Source organism: Staurois parvus, unplaced genomic scaffold, assembly GCF_062004578.1.
Source record: "Staurois parvus isolate SC_StPar_1 unplaced genomic scaffold, SC_StPar_1.0 ptg000704l, whole genome shotgun sequence".
NCBI lineage: Eukaryota > Metazoa > Chordata > Amphibia > Anura > Ranidae > Staurois > Staurois parvus.
This window is the reverse complement of record NW_028318500.1, coordinates 7787217-7807231: the sequence shown is the minus strand read 5'-3', so window position 1 is coordinate 7807231 and position 20015 is coordinate 7787217. Positions and strand designations below refer to the sequence as shown.

The following is a 20015-nucleotide window of genomic DNA, read 5'->3' as shown; positions in this document are numbered from 1 at the left end:
GTCTTTACATTTCTCAGAATCTTCCATAGAGTTTGGCTTCTCCTGGGTTCTAACCTGGGTGGATTTCTCTGCAGTTATAGAAGGTTTTACAGGCCAAATTGCAATTATGATTACTGACTCATGAGCGTACCTAAACGCTTTACCATGCAGACTCATTATTTGACCTGCCTGTAGCCTTACCAGCCTCTGAACCTTTCAGCTCTGAAAGCTCTATCTGATGAAGAGTCTCACAAATCCTTGCCGGATGAGTTTGTCCCTGAGGGGCTGCAAGCAACCGCCATAACTTAAAGATACCATTTTGGCTCTTATTGATGTGGCACGTGCCAACTTGAAGATGGAGGAGCAGCCTTATCTTTCTCCAGTCACCAAAGAGGCCCCAAAACTACAAAAACTTTCCACTATTCCCAAACACCCTGTACACTGACTAAGAAACTCCTGGTAAAGTATTTATCAAATGTTTTGCAATTTAATACCTGTTTGAGGAGGCCTTTGTTAAGAAGTGGCCTGTTCCCGCAGTTGATCCAACAAAGTGTTGTCTTAATAAATTGATTATGGATCCAATAGATAAAAGTTTGGAGACTATGGCTGACATGTAGGGCTGCAGAGCAGGCATGTAAAAAGCATTCACTGTGCATACCCTTTTAGGGTCAGTCTGTGTTTGGAGGACCTACAGGGGTAAGAGTGCTCATTTACCCCAGCAGATGAAGGCAAGGCCTCAGGTTGAAAGAATCATCCCCCACTGAAGTCAAGAGAAGTGCCGTTTGTTACTCTCTGGCTTCAAATTCAGAGGCAACCCTAAATCTGCTTCAACATAAAGGTGCTCCGACACTTTCCAAAGTGGAGGGACATGTGTTAGCCTTTGTGGACACCTGGATACACAACATCTCAGATGCCTGGATCCGGGGCTGGTCTCCATGGGCTAAAAATAAGAGTTCTTCTCCAAACCTCCTTCCCACTTTGTGTCTTTCCAATGTCACCACACAGATTAGCAGACCTCCATGTAGGCTTTTGAAGCGAAGGGGTTATCTCTCTAGTTTTTGTGTTAGAAAGGTTTCAGATATTTTATTCTAACCATTAGTTCCAAGAAAATGAAAAGGGGCACCTGTCCTTTCTTTGATCTCACAGCACTAAATGTCTTCATTCAGACCCAAAAATTCCACATGGAATACACAAAGTGACTCAATGGACTCATGGAATACACATAAAGACATGGAGGATGTGTATTTGGACATCCCTCTTTTCCCAGTACACCAGCAATTCCTTTGCTTTGGTGTAGGTCAACATCAGTGCCAGTCTGTGGCCTCTGTCTTCTGCACCTCATGTATTCACCAAGTTTCTAGCCCTCTTGCTTGCCTTGTTAAGCTCCCAAGGCCTCCCCATCGTGGGGTATCTAGATAGTCTCCTGTTGGGGGAACAGTTTGCACAAGTTTTGACCAACGATCTGGTGCTCACAGTTCAGACCTTAAAAATGTTTAATGTAATGCTCAACCTTCAGAAATCTGTGTGGAGCCATTGCATCACTTGGAGTATCTGGGCTTTAGCCTAGACACAGCACAATCCAGAGTTTTTCTTCCAAAAAGGGAGCTTCAAATTCTCTGCTCTCAGACTTTGATTCATCAGTTCAGGAGTCAACAAACTCTTTGTTTCTGCCTGAGAGTCATAGGGCTGATGGTGGCCACTTTTGAGGCAGCCCCATTTGCCCTGTTTCATTCCTCCACAACTCAATATCCTGTCATTGTGGGGCTAAATGGTTCAGTCTCTGGACAGGCTAATTCACCTGACTCTAAGAACTAGGTTGTCTCTGGCCTAGTGGATCAGTAATTTGGGGAAGTTGGGGAAATTTTTACTTCCAATCTCTTTCAAGATCACCATAAAGGACGCCAGTCTGTAAGGCTGGGGAGGAGTCCTACACACCTTATTGGTGAAGGGGGCTTGGACACTAAATGGATCTCATCTCCCGTTCAACATTATGGAGTTTCACTGTGTTATAAAGTATTCTTAATTGGTGCAAATAATGCAAAACTAATCCCATACAATATGTACTAACTAATAACCTCTTATCACTTTGTGTAAAGTCCTTTTTTTCTTATCTATCTAATTTCATTTTTTTTCTCACCACTGTGAATCCACTGAAAAGCCTCTCATAGTCCATTCACCGATGTATGTCTAAATAACTGAATGGAGCTTTTGACCTCTAACTCACTGAGATCTATACAGGCTTAATATTAGTGTCACGTACCTGGTCTATGCTGAGTTGATGAGAGGTCTTTCCTTACACCTCTTGTCCCATTTCCCCTTGAGTTGATGACAGGGTATTACAGGGTACAGAGAGATCCTGGGATGAAGACACTGTAGCAGGTGCAGAACTGAAGACTTTAGCAGGCAAACTGGCAGCTGGTAGATGCAGGATCTGGAATGCGTGGTCTAGCAGACAGAAGTTGGCAACAACCAGGCAGCAGAAGTACAGAATCAGGAACCAGAAGCAAAGTCAAAGCCAGGCCAAGGTCAGTATCGGGTGAGCAAAGAAGGTACAATAACAGCAAGCAGGAAACAAGGTTGGGTCGTAAGTTGAAGTCAGCAACAAGGCTTTGGAAGCAAACGGAGTCAAACAAAGTGAGGTTGGAAGACAGAAGCAAGCACAGGATCAGATCATATGTAATATGAGCTGACAACCACTCAACAATCTTCTGGACTCCTGCACAGCTTTAAATAGGCAAATAGGTGCCAAAATGTCCATGCTCACATGCATGTTTGCTCACATTAATGTGCGTGCGCACACTGGTCCATGTAAAGTTCTCACTAGATTTGTACAAACTGTGCTATGTGTATTTGCATATCTTTGCGCATGGGTGCGCACATGATTCACCTGACAATTAGCATCAATTAAGATTATCACACAGTGTAAGAGTGTTGATAGCACTTGTTTTTTTAGGGTGCACTTACTGTATAGAAAAGGGTGACAGTACAAATTTTTCTCTTTCTTTATCCTTGAGCTTCAGGTGATTTGGTTGTCCCTTCGGTTTTGCACATTGAGAATGAAGGGTCTTCCAACCAGCAGCTGGTCGGGCAATGCTACGGCAGTGGAGTACATCAACTATCAGGTAAAAACCAGGAGTCTTGCTGTGACAAGAGAATTAAAAAGGATTATGTCCTGGGCAGAACTTCATATTCCAGCTTTTTTCCATGTTCCCACTCCAGTGGCAGTGCCTGGACTCAAGTGAATGTTCCACAAACTGTGTCATAGGTGGGGGATGTTGAATGTCAGCCTTCCAGTTTCAAAAACCAACTGGACATGTTTACTTCCAGATGCAGAGATCCTCTGGCAGAAGCACTGGATGCTCTGGTGGCTCAGTGGTATCAGCACAGTTTGATCCTTGCCATTCTTCCCCTGAAACTCCTTCCTCATCTGCTTCACAAGATGCATCTGTTGATCCTCATAGTTCTGGATTGGCCCAGGCAGATGTGGTATTCAGACTTAATCAGATGCTCTGTGAGCTCTTCCAGATCCTCTATCCCAAGGACTAGTTTACCACCCTGCTTCACAGTTCCAGGCTTTCACAGCATGGGTATTAAAGCTCACGTTTGATGGACACGAGCCACTCTGACTAAGCAATCCCCATGATGCTGAAAGTGAGGAAGTCCACTTCTTGCAAGGTCTACCATCAAACATGGAAGGCTTGCATTGCATGGTACAAGGAAAGCAGCTTTCAAGAATATATGTAATCAAAATTCCCCCCCTCCCCCCAGGAGGCCCACTGGCCTTGTTCATTGTTTAAATCTGTGCTGTAGTTCCTAAGCAATGCTGGATAGCTGGCTCCTTCTCCCTCCATGGCTATCCAACAACACTATATGAAGAGACAACAATTCTACAGCTCTTCTTCTAATTGTGCAGGCCTATGTGTGCATCCTCTGCTCCCTTACATGTACATAAAACTCTGGCTTGACTGAGCCCTGTCCTTGGACGTACACCCTATCAGGCTGTTGGCTTTGTTTTCTTGTGAATTACAGTGGCTCCAGATGAGCGTGGCCCAAATCAACACATATCACTTACTGCACTAGTCTCTGTCACAAGTGCAATGTTTGGCTTGTGTTGTCCTAGGCTTGTGTTTTTTTAAACGTCTGTGCTCCCCTGAAGTAGCAGATGGCTGACGGACGGTTATGGGCTGACGGGCGGTTATATAGCAGAAGAGGCACAGACAGAGCTGCAATATTACATGGAGGGTTGCAGAATACAGAGTGATGAGGCTTCAGGTCTGGCTGTAACTTTCATACAGGAACACCCATAACTTGGGCTTCAGCTGGGGAGGAGCTGCAACCAGTTCTGACATAGGTGTTTTTAAGGTATTTAACAAGCATTTTACCTATGGCAATATTTCTTCTTTCATCCCAGAAAATATTCTGTGGGACAAATCCTGATTTTTTGCAATTAGGCCTGAATTGGCCCTTAGTACCATCAAGGGTAAGATATTTTGGCAATTGCAATCTTGTTCGAGAAACCTCTAGCATCCTATTATTTGATTAAAACCTTGTATGCTATCTGTCTTCATGGAATTTAAATTTTGTTCTGTTGGAACTTTAAAAAACACCTTTTGAAACTATCAGGGTTAGATCCTTGTTTCCATCACATCTGCGAGGTTTGTCTCTAAAATTGTGGCTTCGTTGGCCTTTTTTGGTATTACAATAGGACAAGATGGTATTAAGGCCTACAGCCTCCTTCCTTTTTGCGTTGGTTTCAGACTTTCCCCTTATCCAGGACATTGTGCTTTTGTACCTCTGTCTGGCCCAAGTACATCAGAAGGATATTTCCTTTCATTCTTTGGATATATTTGTAGCTGTGCATGTTTATCTCAGCAATTGCTCGCATTAGAAAGGCTTGATCTCTGTTAGTCATACCAGATGGTTTCCACAAAGGGGAACCATCATTATGTTCCACCATTTCTTGGTGGCTCAGACAGATCATCATTCAAGTTATGATTTTGAGAATCATGTTTCATCCTTTCCTATCAAGGTACATTCTACTTGATCTGTGCGTACTTTGGCTTTTTGTCATCAGGCTGTGGTTTCCTGGATTTTCAAGGCTACCACCTGGCCTTCTTTTCACATGCTTTCTACATTTTACCAGCTGTATGTTCGAATCTTATCTGATGGTAGCTTTGGTGTAAGGTCTTTAGGTAGCTCTTTGAGCTGCATGCAGTCCACAGTTTTATCTGTTGTAGTTGGACCTGATAGCTTTTTCTTTGCTGTGCTGCCCACCCCTCAGTTGGACTGCTTTTGGACATCCCAATTGTCTGAGAGTCCTGCGTCCCTCAAAGAAAATTGGATTTTTTGTACTTATCATAAAATACTTGGTCATTAAGGGACACAGGTCCCACTCCTCTGTGTTTGTCTTGCTCTAGACACAGCTTGTTAAAAAACTGAGGCATGCTGGGAGTGGGAAGGGTTGTACCAGGCTGGTCACTTTTTTTTTTTGCCAGTGTCCAAACTCTCCTGAAGACAGCAATATAGACCAATTTTCTCTGAATCCTGTTTTGCTCAAAAAATTCCAGGAAAAGGATTTTGCAAAAAATACCCACAAATAGAAAGGTGAAGAGGGCTGGGGGTTATGGGTTGTGTGCAGGCAGCACGGATAATAAAAAAGCAATGCTTTATGAGGATACAGCAAAAAACGCAGATAAACGTAGCTGCGGGTAATCATACCTAAACATGTCCAATCAGATTTGTAAAATGCAAATTTCCACAATAGAAATTTCAACTTTTGAGAGGTTCAGGATATTAGCAATTACTACTGTCAGAAGCAAACACCAGAGTGAATGTGGCCTAAGGTTCCATTCACACCACAGCACAGAGCACTGCAATGCATTTTTGTGCATTGATGCGTGTTGCAGCATGCCACCAAGGACCAATGATGGTACATGCATAAGCGTGCAGTAATGCACACATTTACCTTACCACAAGTGGTCTTAATCGGCCCTGAAGGAGTAGCAGAATACTAACAAGTCATTCATCTTCTGTGTTCTGCTATCAGTATGCTATTTGTCTGCACATGTGCATGTAGCATACTTGATTGGTTTCTAGTTCTGCCTTTGCCACTTTTAGTGTAAATCCTGCTGCATAGGGGATTGGAAGAGGCAGATAGCAAGATAAAATCAAGTCCTAACACTAGCCACATTAAAAAAATGTATTTCCTGATATTTTAATAAATACATACTTGCAATAATATGTCTTATATATGTCTGGAACTCAGATTTAAAGCTCCACTATAGCAAAAATTAGTGTATTCTGGTATGGGGTGAAAGTGCTTGTAAAGGCAAAATTATACATAATTATACTTACCTGCTCTGTGCAATGGCTTTCACAGAGCAGCCCCGATTCTCCTCTTGTCAGATACCCTGCCAGTGATCCTCCTCTCTGCTAAGTGCCGCTTGCTATGTAGGCACTTATGCGTGCTCGCTCCCAAGACTCACTCTGTGTGTACATAGAAACACATAGAGCGGCTCGACCCCCCTCCATCCTCAAAGGCTGTGATTGACAGCAGTGGGAGCCAATGGTCTCTCAGCCAATGAGAAGGGAGAGACCCGGGAGAGCCGTTGCTCTTGTGCACATCTCTGGATTGCCATCAGGCTCATGTAAGTTTTAGGGGGAGTTGCACACTGAAGGTTTTTTACCTTACTGCATAGAATGCATTTAGAACCACATTTGAGTAAAATTGAAATGTATTTAAATAAGCATCTAAAATGTTTAATATTCTCGCATGCACACACCTGTATAGTAAGTTAACTAGTAAAGTACAGAAATTCACCTGTTCTAAAGGATTCTGAATCTGCCCCACCCTTGCCCACAAACTGCTTTGCTGGGACAGTTTGAGAAAAGTGTATGCTTCTGTGCCCTCCTAACAGCTCTCTCTGCAGAGCTCTCTCAGCTTAGCAAGCTGAAATTAACTCGTGCCTCGCATAAGAATTCCAGAGGGTGAGAGGGACCTGCCGAGATTACAGGGAGGGCCTCAATAGAACCTTTTATTCCAGACAACAAGAGCAGGGAGGGCTTTGTGAGCTCATGTGGGAAGCAGAGACACATTCACAAGAATTCATTGACTCACAGGTGGGGGAGCTGGGTCTAGTGTGTCAGGATTTAGGATTTTCTCATGGGCTGACAAAACTTACAAATAGTAGGTATATAAAAACATAGATCATAGATGTTATATATATTTTTTCAGCCCTATACCTTTAGTCAATCTAATTATTCTAAGCAAAGCTTACTTTTAATAATATGTGGAACAGCTAAAATCCCATGTAGACCTAAACTGCTATGCAGAAAAAAAAAAACCTGATTGCAGCAGGAGCACTAAAGAGCGTCTACCTGCAGGATCACCTGGTTGTTCAATGCTATTCTCACGCTTTCTCCCTCCCTCCTACATTGTCCTTCCTCTCTCCCCCACACGCTGTTTCTCTGTATCACTATGTGCTGTTCTTGGTCCCCTCTGTTGCAAGCTGTTTCCATCCATTTCACGGTGACCTATATACTCTGTTTGTTGAGATGCTGCATCGATTTAAGGTCAGTCCCCTCCTCCCAGTTGATGTAATCAGCTAAAGAAGGAGGCTGGAAATTGGATTGAAAAGCCCAGCGTTAGTGCAGGATGAAGAGGATCTGCAGGGATTGTTATGCTAATCAGCTGAGCTCAGCATTTCCAGTGTCCTTCAAGCTCATGGAACAGGCAAGAGCCCCCTAGAAAGCCTCCCTACAAAGACCCCAATCTGAGCATATCGCCGTACATCTCATTAAAAACTCAGCTACAAGTATTAACACATCAGGATGGTTGGCAAGATCACTGCCCTGGCTAAACTGACCATCTTTCTTTCCATATAATTCCATGACCCCTATGTTTGTGATGGGTACCTGCATATTACGGTGACCTAGTCTGATTAGGGTTGGCCTTCACATCCTACAAATCCCTGCAAGTTGACGGTGGGTAAATGGTACAGGTTGGTGCCCAAGAGGTGGGGGATGCAGTGAAGTTATTGAGGGCAGCTGCAGCTTGGCAACATGAGCCTGACAATGGGAGTACAGGAGGCGGAATGTTTCCACATGCCTGATCAATGGGAACGGAGAGCAAACAGGAGCTGGGAAAGAAACCCACAGGCATAGCCCAGCGCCTCCCATCTATCACTCACTTGGTACAAAATCTAGAGGCCACTTCCAGGGAACTCATATCTCCCATCTCAACTGCAACTTTTGCCCATCCAATGGCCAGGAACAATACCTACTCTTAAATCATTAAATCCAAAACCTTGGAAATTGGTTATGTCTGCAGGTGGATTTTTTTTTTTTTACTAAAGTGACTTCCTAACTGTCATTGTTAGGACTAACCTTTCAGATATGTAGGCACTGACAGGTTCTCCAAAATTTTAAAGGGTTAATAGTTACAGAAATACTGATCCTGCACTGTACACTTTACATATGATAATGTCTGGTCATGCGAATATGCAGACAGATTTGCAAGATCAATTAAATGCGAAGTACAGTAGAGTTCAGACCTACTAAACATCCCTCAGTTTCTGTCCTTTCCCCTACAGTATTGCCCCTCCCCATGGGTCTGGCTCTCACTGAATCTAAACTGGGTCATGAGGTTTGAGTGAATACAGCCTTTTCTAAAAGGTGAAATAAATCTGCTTCTTCCAACAGAAGCTACGTCACTTTAATTCAGGTGTATAAATAACTCAGTGTGACGAGGAGGAGGGCCTGTCCTGTCTGACCTGTAATTAGAAACTCTGCCACTCAATGGCACTTTATAGAGACAAAGAGTAGAGGAAGGAGGGACCTGTTCACAGACCCAACTATTTTGTTCCTAATAAATTATTCAGGATTTGGAAAGCTGATCCAAGCGCCCATCTGTTAGCAGCTAGCTCCATGTGAGCCAGGGGATCCCCATGGGCACTGCACCCAGATGTGGAAGGGAAGGCAAAGTGTTGCCCCGTAATAGCAGGAATACCTGTTCATATGCTGGAGAATTAGATTTCAGATTTGTGTTACAAGAAGAAATAATGTATACGTAAGTACGGTGACAATCCTTATAGACAAGTATGATGAGAATGAGAAAACACGGATAAAAGTGTACACAAGACATTGGTAGCAATTACAGATGCAACAGAAGGAGAAGGTGGATACTAAGAGAGGGCGGACAGGTGTAGATAAACATGTCAGTGGAAGGCAGGTATCTGAAAGGACCAGATTGCATAGCACTGACTGAAAGATGTGAGCAGGTGCAGATAGCACCAACAGAAGGATAGAAATCCACACAAGTAATAATAGGTGAACATCATTATAGTTAGAGTTAAAAAGAGAAATAGCAACAAAACATGTATCTCAGATCAACTCATCTCCCACAGTTATTATCTTTTGTATCAGTTGCCTGCATTTAGATTGTAAGCTCTCATGAGCAAGGGCCCTCCTAACCCTCTAGTATTGTATTGCACCTGTACCTGTACTATCTCCCTCTATTTTGGAAATCGCTGTGCGAATTGTTGGTGCTATAAAAATATTATATTATAATAATAGTAATAATAATCTTTTGCAATAAGAGGATTTGATTAAAAAAAGGCTGGAGGAAAGGCAAGTGAAGACAAAAACAAGAAGAACAGCATAACCAGGTCTCATGTACACTGGGTGTTTAGCCCCTGTGCATGAGATCTCAGCATTTTGGTTCAAGCAGAAGACACAGGTGCACTGTCCAGCCCTGCAGCCGGTAGCCTATAAAACTCTATGACAGGCTGAAAGGTCCTGCTCTTGGACAGCGCACCGAGGGGCATTGACGTTTATTGCACTGTGCACCCAGGGACGAATGCCTGTAACATAAAAAGTCTGTGTTCCAAGCATTTGCCCCAGGGCGTCTGTGAAAACGCCCTGGAGGGGCGAAACGCGTTGACGCATTGCCGGCTTTGCCATCTAACGTACTACGTCACTTTTGGTGAGTGGTATGCGGCGCTCTCAAGGGCCATCTTGCATGAGGGTGGATTCTTATGCTGTCATCTATTGCTGACTGAGAGATCTTTAAACCCTGGTGATGTGGCGTTCTGGCTCCATTTAAAACAATAAATGCTGATTATATTATTTGAAAATGTGAGTGGTTTAGTATTTGCATTTTATCCTGTCCGAGTCTTGCAGTATTACACTATATATATTTTTTCTCTGTACCAATCATCTTTTTATGGCAAGTGATCTCTGTTGATCCTGGAGGTTGGAGGCTGGTTTATACTACGGTTTGGAGGTCTGAGGCATATATCTTACCTGCAATGGGGGCGTTCCATTTAAACCTGGTGATTGGAGGCTGTACTGATTGGGTCAAGGATTTCTTAAAACCCAAAAATAAGACCTTTTTTTCACCAATACCTGGTGAGTGTGGTATGTGATCTGAGCACTAACAGGTGTGAACATGGGTCAAGGGTCTTTTGGATAAGGACTTTTCGACTTTATTTTACTCACCATACTCATCCTAATAATAATTTTTTGGAGTGGGACTATTCTATATATATTTTTTTCATTTTATTTATTATAGGTTTTTTGTACTATTTCTTTCTTTTATTATGCATTGTATAATTTATTTGCACTGTTTGATATTTTTTATTATTATTTGCCCCAGGGCGCATACTGCCCTAAATATTACTACTACCCAGTGCACAATCCAGCCCTGTCCAGCTGCAGCGGCCATCAAGAGTTTTACATGCAGGGCTGGGCGGTGCAGCTGTGTCTTCTGCCCGAATCAAAATGCTGGGATCTCATGTACAGGAGCTAAATGCCCAGTGTACAGGAGGCCCAAAATGAATTAACATTAAAAAAATCCATCCGAGAAAATAAGAGTGCCACTCTTATGACACTCTACAAATGACAGTACAATAGGCACCTCAGACTTCAATACACCTCTCCTGCATACAGTACTTCTTCAAGATCTGTGACTTAGAATGTACTGAAGCGATAACAGCAGCATAACAGCCAGGTGACTACAATTGTCACGTCAGCAATAGTAGCTCCCATTTTTCTCTGACAAGTTCCATTAAAAATCAAACTCCAGACAAAACACTTACATGCGCTTAAATACATGTATGGGAACTGTTCTACCTGATAACATAAATGTAAATCTATTTTGCCACTCTTGTGATGTGGACACCCCTGCCAGATAACACAATTAGGTTGGTGACCTCAGTTTTCAGTTTGGTCAACAGCTTGCCCATGCCTACTGATTGGATAATGAGGAACAGCAGCATACAGTACTGAAGGGATCACCCCTATTTTCTCTATAGTAAGCCTATTCAGTAATGGAGTACTGTACAATGGACAAGGGTCTGACTGGCTTAACCACTTCAAGTCCGGACACTTTCACTCCCTTCCTGTCCAGGCCAGTTTTCAGCTTTCAGTGCTATCATACTTTGAATGACAATTGCGCGGTCCTGGAACACGGTACCCATATGAATTTTTTAGCATTTTTGGAGACAGATAAAATTTTATATTGGTGGTATTTATTCACCACTGGGATTTTTATTTTTTTGCTATATAAATGAAAAAGTCCAAACATTTTGAACAAAAAAAAAGTGTTTTTCTGATAAAATGTTGCAAATAAATAATCTTTCTTCATAAATCTTGGCCAAAATGTATTCAGCTATTTTTTTAGTAAACAAAAAACCCAAATTAGTTTATAACCAAAAATTATAATTTTTCTGAATTTTTTTTTACATTTTTATTTTATTTTTTACATTATTTATGTTTTGTTTTTGTTTTTTGGTTTTTTTTTTATAACATACCATCACCCTAGCAGTACAGTGTCACTATAGTGACACTGTACTACTTGTGGGGTGTGATGAAGATTTTTTTTTCCTTTTTTTACACTGATTGCTTTACACCCATAAAGGCTGTAAAAGCAATCATTTCTCTTTCTCTCTGGCTGCATTCTTGCAGCCATTGAGAAATACTGTGAGAGCTGTGATTGGTCACAGCTTGTCACATGGTACAAGGCTGTTGTGAATAGCCTTGTACCATGTGACCTCTGTGATCATTCACAGATTTCACAAGTAGTAAGCAATGATGTCAGGAAGTTACATCTTTGTTTTCTACTGTTCATGTGATCACTGACTGGCCAATCAGTGATCACATGATCGGGACCTCACACACAGCACAGGCAGTGAATGTGGGGGCCGTTTATAAACGGCCATCTGCTTCAGCACTGCTCCCATCCGGCCGTTCATGTACGTGGTTAAAGTGCTTTCCCCTTCTCTCTCAGTCCTACTGTGCAGTGGTCACAGGAGGTTGATATAAAAACATATCAAGGTTTGACAGAAATATGAAGTAGCCTCAAAGTCTCTAGGTCACAAACCTGAACCAACGATAGGGATTATGAATGACCTCTGACACTTCTGGTTTTCCTAATTAACATGCTTGTTCCTGGGCAGGGAGTGGGAAATTACTAAAGCCAGATACTTAGTAGCAGGCCACTAGCATCTCGACTGAAGTTACATCATCTAACCTCTATGACACTTTTCTATTCAATAGTGATGTAGGGTGGAACCACAATCTTGTGGGGGGGACAGGTGTCCAAAACTCCTGGAAATATCAAATGCCAAGGGAATGACAGAGGTTGCAGTGCTTGAACAGAGGGGAAGTAGGAGACATGGTATACCACCTCTTCTTTTGCAGAGGAGGGCTGTTGCACCTTCTCAAGAGACTTGACAGAATCTCCTTAAGGCCTCTTTCACACAGGCGTTCCGTATGTCCATTTTTCATTTGTCTGTTTATGGATGAAAAACGGACCTCCATGTATTTCTATGGACTTGCAGATGTAAATGGATGAACATCTTTTTACATCCGTTAATGTCCGCATCCGTTAACATCCGTTTTTTTGAATGGAAGAAAACCCTATTTTTCTTCTGCAAAAAAACCCGGAACGGACGAAAAACAAATGTCAACATACCAAAAATGGATGTAGACAGATGAAAAAGGATCTAAATGGATGAAAAATGGATGTAAACGGATGAAAAATGGAAGTAAACCAATGTAAACGGATGGAAAACGGATGAAAAAACGGATGTAAACTCATCAGTTTTTTTCTTTGAAAACTGACTGAACTGAAAAAAAAAAAACGGAACGCCTGTGTGAAAGGACCCTAAAGAAGAACTCTGGGATTGGCTAAACAAAATCACCTATTAGTATAGCCCCCTACACAAAACACTAAACAGTTAATAAAATTCGGAAAATCCTTACCATTTAGGAGAAAAGTCTAAATTAATTTTCATGACCTCGTCTCTGTATTTCAAAAGATAAAAGCATCTGCTCTGCTAAGGAGGAGGTGTAACAGCAGTGATTACATCATATCCTCTCCTCTCCCTCTCTCTGCAGTAAAAGCAAACTACAGTTCCCATCAACCACAGGGAATTGTAGTGAATGTGGGCGGGTACACTAGACCTGTACATGCTGAATATATCTGAGAGTCTTGGTATGCCCACCACTGCACGTGGAGCTGAATTACATCCCTGCTTCCTGGAGAAAGAACTACAGAAGTGATGTGCTAAGACCAGTAGCTGTGGGAAGAGGACACATAGCTGCCACTGGTCTACCAATCAGGAAACCAAAGAGAATGAACCGTTTGATTTGAAAATTAATAGGCTATTTCAAAACAACTACTGAGTGAACCCGAAGATGGATGCTATTCAGTAAAGGTAGGAAATCAGCAACAAGGACATGTACAGAAGTTTTTGCCCGGAGTTCTGCTTTAAAGTTAAACTCTGGGCCCAAAAAACGTACCAGATCCCATTAGTAATATGTACATCTCATTAAAAATCCACCTAAATCTATCATACCAACGTTTGGCATTTGTACATTAATTCACACAGAGTATGTTCTGTGTATTGTATTCAGCTTCTACTGTTCTCCTGTCACATTTACCATATTGTTACACTCCATTTTTTAGTTTAATAATATTTATATTTTGATCATTTTTATATTTATCATGAGCTGTTCTTAATCACCAAATCACAAGCTTTGTTCAGCCACACACACTGACTCTTTGTGTATGCCCTAGTTTTTTTTTTCTCACACTCTTGGTGGCATAGTCCTAACAATACTGATAGTTATCTATGCTTTATTTCTACAAAGATAGAAAGGAAGGAAGATTAAAAGATAACCTGGTAAAATGCATTTTGTATTTTTTTTAATGTTTTTTTTTTATTTTTCTGTCCATTTTGTTTTCTAAGGATTTTGCTGATAATTTACACCACCTGTCACATACTAAATTATTTCTGAACTTCATTTAAACAAAACAATCTGTTTTGATACCACAGCAGCACTCAGACTGGAAGACGGAGAGAGGGCAATTTGAGCCATTCAGGGGTCTACTGTTTTGCACAGTATTTGTGAACATGCTTACAGGAAGGCAGAGCAAAAGAAATACCTCAGCAACTTCATTCTTCGGTTACAGGATGGGATAAGTCCTAGACTAGGCTGTATTGCATAAAGTGTATCTAACATTTGATAGTATTGTAGCTTTCCTGTCCTTGGATATGGTGGCTGCATTAGTTTTCTTTTTCACGCTTCCCCCCCCCCCCCCCATTTTTAACCTGATAAATTTGTAATTAAGTCACTTCCTGTCCTAAGGTGACAACTGTACAGAGCAGCATTGTCACCTTAGGACATGGAGTGTGTTAGGAATATACAGCACTGTGTTAGGACTACATAATGGGTGTTATTTACTAAAACTGAAGAGTGCAAAATCTGGAGCAACTCTGCATAGAAACCAATCAGATTCTCGGTTTTATTACTAAAGGTTAATTGAAGCTGAAGTTACAAGCTGATTGGCTATTATGCACAGCTGCACCAGATTCTGAGTGCAACAGTTTTAGTAAATCTACCCAAACATCTCCCTGTCTTCTCCATAACACTTGTTGAACACTCGTCCCTCTTTTCTCCATAACACTTGTCAACAGATATAATAAAAAACTTTCAATGGTATGTCAAAAAACCAAAAGAGAGCAAATAAGATACATTTTTTGTTAGAGTTCACATACACTTTAACTGTAGAGTAGTCTGCAGGAATATCCAGGTTCTGGTTGTGCAGTCTGGTAGGAGTGCCCAAATCACATGACATTAAAGAAATACAAATCCTTTGGCAGGTAAAACAGTTCACATGTATGCATTTCAGTAATATATTTAGCTTGTTTGCATTGAACTCAGCACTAAAGAAGGAGAATCAGGTGTCATTTTTTTCAAAGTTGCTGCATTTTCAAAATTTTTCCAGTCTGTCTACTTTTTACTATTTTTTTTACACCGCACGTTAATATTGAAACATTTCTGTGTCAAACTTTTTATTAACCGAAAGAAAGCAGCGACACTTCAGGAGCGACATCAAATGGAGTGCAGCTAAGCAGAAAGCAATTATTTTGCTGATCCTTACAAACAGGCCTCCCTGCCTTCAGGATAAAGCACCTAGAGAATGTTGGGGCAACGCTGACAAAAGTAAAGATTGGAGTCACAGGAAAATATTTTAAAGGTAGGCAGTAGTCATTTTAAGTGGTGGAAATGATTTGTGTTCTTATGATTGTAGTAGTTGAACTACAGTCAATATTTATTTTATTTATTTAACCCCTTTGTGCAGGCGCCTCCAGGCCCTTTAAGAATTTCAGAAGCTGGGAGTCGGGGTGGGATTTTAGGGTCATGTGACTGCCATGATTCGCTGTCACATGATCGGAAAAGGTCCCGATCGCAAGGGGAGATCAGGACCTTTCCGTGAGTCACGGACATATGTGCTGGGAGCGCGCAGGGCGTGCGCTCTCAGCACATATGTATTTTCAAATGGTACACATATATATGAGGCTGCTCGGCGTCATGGCCCAGACCCCGAGAGGCTGCATATTGCGTGTGCTTGGCGTCTAGTGGTTAAAGACTGGGGAGGAGCTAGAACATGTCAGGCTTTTATTGCTGTGTCCCCCATTGCAGGGATTTCTTTTCACTTCCTATCTCACAGACACAACAGGATGTAAGAGAAAATCTCCCCAAAGTTAGAGGAAATCTCACCTTTGACTGTTGGCACCAGAACAGGTGTTCTCATTGAAAGATCTCTCTTAACTCCTGTTCCAGTGACAGCCAAAAAATTGGATTTTAAATCACTTTCTGTCCCATTGACAATAGTTGCTGGGACATAAAGTGAGAGTGAATCACTTCAAAGGGGACACAGGCAACAATAAGTCTCCAAATATCACCCAAACCGTACTCTCTGCTCCTCGCACGACCTCCTGCTCTCTAGCTCCCTTGTCTCCTCCTCCCATGCTCATCTCCAGGACTTTTCCAGAGCTTCCCCCATCCTCTGGAACTCTCTACCCCAATCTCTGAAAACCTATCTCTTCAAGGAAGCCTATCCTGCCCTCAGCTAATAATGGAATCTTCTACTCCTCCTACCAGTCCATCCCCCACAGTTACTAACTTTTGTACCACTAGCCCCTCCCTCCTAGATTGTAAGCTCCAAGGAGCAGGGCCCTCCTAACCCTTTTTTATTGAACTGTATTGCTGCTGTATTGTCTCCCCTTATATTGTAAAGTGCTGAGCAAACTGTTGACGCTATATAAATCCTGTATAATAATAATAGATATTCTTAGCCTGATCTATATTTAAGACAAAAAAATGTCTTTGGCCAGAGTTCCAATTTAAATTAAATAAAAAAGGTAAATGCCATAGCCATATGAAAGTGTCAATAATCTGAAATGGGTCTGTTTATTGGGAATAACTATTTAGTATAGAAATGTAGAATACTATAGGCAATAGAGAACTATGTAGCTGATAAATGACAGCTACAAGTACATCTGGTATTAGTAAGGGGTCAATCACACCATCCACTTTTCATGCATTTTGCACTGCAGACAAAATGTAAGGTAAACTCAAAATGCATTCTTTTTAAGTAGCTTTTATAGTCACAATAGTATCAGTGAATTAAGGTCCAAAAAATCATTATTGACACTTGACAGGTTAGGGCTCCTTCACACCAGTTCACACACTGATGTACATTGTGTAGAGGCAGTGATGGGCCATTACAATGCATTACACTGTTTACTGTTTTCTCATTTTTTTAAAACTTTTTTGATGTATCATAAAATAAAACCTCATTCAAATCTATGCACCGCAGTGCATTGAAATGTCTTGCGGTGAGGTGCAGCCTGCTACAAAAAATTCTGCATGTCTGCACCTTCAGGGCTTGTTCACGTGTATAGCTATACTGCCTCCCCTCTGAAAAGTGATCTGCAATGGCTCACTTTTTTTAGAGGGCATGTGACAGGTGATGAAGAGGTGATATGTCACTGCTTGCTTTAACGGTCAAAATGCAGAACCACCACACCACATTGCACATGGTTACAGAGCCATTGCGGTGGAGCCCTATTCACTTGAATTGCCTGCTGAATGTAACATGCTGTTTAACTTTTGACATGGCTGCAAAAAGGACTTTGACATGCGCAGCATGGGTACAGCCCTGGGCCCATTTGGAAACTCGGCCACTGCCCGAGGGCCTGGGGTCAGTAGGGGGCCCCATGAGATGCCCCTGGTACCTTTTTCATAGGCTTTTTTGAGTTTGGGCAAGGACACAGGGGCCCCATGATCCCCTATTGCCCGGGGGTCCCATGAGTTGTCAGTCCGCCCCTGCCTGGGCCACTGCATTACTTTGTTTAGGTGGGCGTTTTGGGGGGGGTGGAGGTTAAAAGCAGGGCTCAATTGCCTGCTTTTGCTGACTGGAACACGTTCTTACTCAACTACACCACACCTCAACGCTGCACTATGGTGTGAACAGAGCACATAGAAAACAACTGTTTTCTATGAGGCTTGTTTAATAAAGCTGGCTCACTCAGAATCTTGTGCACTTCTGCATAGAAACCAGTCAGCTTACAGGATTTATTGCTAAAGCTTAATTGAAGAAGCTGAGGTTAGAAGCTGATTGGCTACCATGCACAGGTGTACCAGATTCTGAGTGAACCACACCTATGCAGTTTGCGTTTGAGCTGTTTCTGCATTGCGTTTTGCGCTTTTGCACTTCCGTTTTTGACATGTTTTGCTTTTTGTTTTGTTTTTTCATTTTTTTTCATTTTTCTTGTTGCTAGGCAGATTTAAAACGCAGCAAAAATGCAATACATGCATTACCATTGAAGTCTACAGAACCACAAACTCAACTTTTTGCATTAAAAAAATGTCCCTGACCCTTTCCACAAAACGCACTGAGTGAAAACGCTCAGATGTGAACCTGTCCCATAGGAAATCATGTTAAATAGACTGTACTGCGTTTCTGCAAAATGCTGCAGAAAACACTTAAGTGTGAAGCTAGGGTTAATAAATCTCCCACATGTCCTTGCACTGAGCCTGCATTGATCTATGAATCTCAATGGACATGGGAAAATATAACTAATAACAAATATGTACAAGATGTAATATTGTCAACTGCACAATATTACAAATAACACAGCGTCATCATAAATCTGAATGCCATTTCATAGTTTAAAAGATCAAATAATGACAGTTAGTATTGACAACCTCATGACAGCGACTGAAAAACTCACGCCGCAGTACTAAAACTCCCAAAATGTATTGTTGTTCGCCCATAAGAGCTGGTATGCATAATCTGATTTTAAAACGCTAGTTGAGTGCACAAGCATATACAGATATTATAAGCAGATTATTATGCATGATGAACCACATAGGATCCTGACAACAGGTATCGGAAATAGGAAGTTGGTGACTCTCCCTTCCCCCACTCTACCCTTCCATACCACCTTCTCACATGTACACTCCACAGAGAAGAGCCTTTAAACTCCCCTGCCAGGAGCCGCTCCAGCTTTGACCTTTTAATTACAAAAGATGTGACCTATTCAGTCATTGCTCCTCCCCCAACACTGTTCTATAATAAGCATTAGTGCAAAAGTCTCTGAAAGCTGATTGTGATCAAACAGTTAAAGCAGACCTAACAACCTGTGCCAGTTCAGGCCGTAATTATCTTACGTTCCCGCTTTCTCTGCTTACTTCTAAACTGCAAAAATCAGCTTTAAGCAGCACTATTATATGTCTGTGTCCTACGCAGGAGAAGCCTAAATACCAATGGTATTGTAGATTAAAAAAAAAACAAAAAACTATTGTGTATTTTATTATTTTTATACAGGATTTATACAGCTCCAATAGTTTGCGCAGCGCTTTACAAAATGAAGGTAGACATTACAGTTACAATACAATTTGGTACAAGAGGAAACAGAGGGCCCGGCTCGTTAGAGCTTACAATCTAGGAGGAAGGGTTGAGTAATACAAAAGGTAATAGCTGTGGGGGGATGAGCTGATGGAGGAAAAAAATTGTGGTTTACTAGGTAGAAGCAGGATAGGCTTCTTTAAAGAGAAAGATTTTCGGGGGTAGGGCTAAAGCACACCCCTAAGTGCACTTTTTCGTGTGGTGTTCGCACTTTTTTTGTGATCACTTACGGGTTTTTTCATTCTAGTTTGCACGTTTGCGGACTTAAAAAAAAAAAAAAATTGATACATCATAGGCTTCTCGGCCTTTTGGCTAAGATCAAGTGTAGTATCTGTTCTTATCAGTGTCCAATGGGGGTGCTCCCGGCCATTCTAGCTTTGCGGGGATGGCTGTTGTATAGTACCCTCACTGGTATGATGGGGGTCCGGAAGGCTAGTACCGGAGGGACAGAAACCAGGGAGCGCCATGATTCGTTCTGGGGCCTTGGGAGTAATTCCTCTGGGAAAGCTGGAAAGACCCAGTACCTCCTGATTTGGATGGATCTACCTTGGTCTGGCCAGGGGCTGAGGAGGCAGAAAGTCTGCAAACTCTGTGCCCCCTGAGTAGACGCTCTCAGGGGTGCCACTAGTAACACCTGGGTGTGGGACCCCACTGTGTGAACATGGCACATGGTCACTGTTTTTACATTCTTTTTGCACAGCGCCCTAAGGACCAGGCCTTTTGGCTAGGACCAGGGCAATTTTTGCTACGGGCCTCAGGGCCTGGTCTGTGC

General features: G+C 42.0%; 1 pseudogene; it reads left to right on the top strand.

Moving 5' to 3' along the window:
• Positions 1 to 19535: 19535 nt before the first annotated feature.
• LOC149445982 (U2 spliceosomal RNA) lies at positions 19536 to 19651 on the top strand (annotated as a pseudogene).
• Positions 19652 to 20015: the final 364 nt, after the last annotated feature.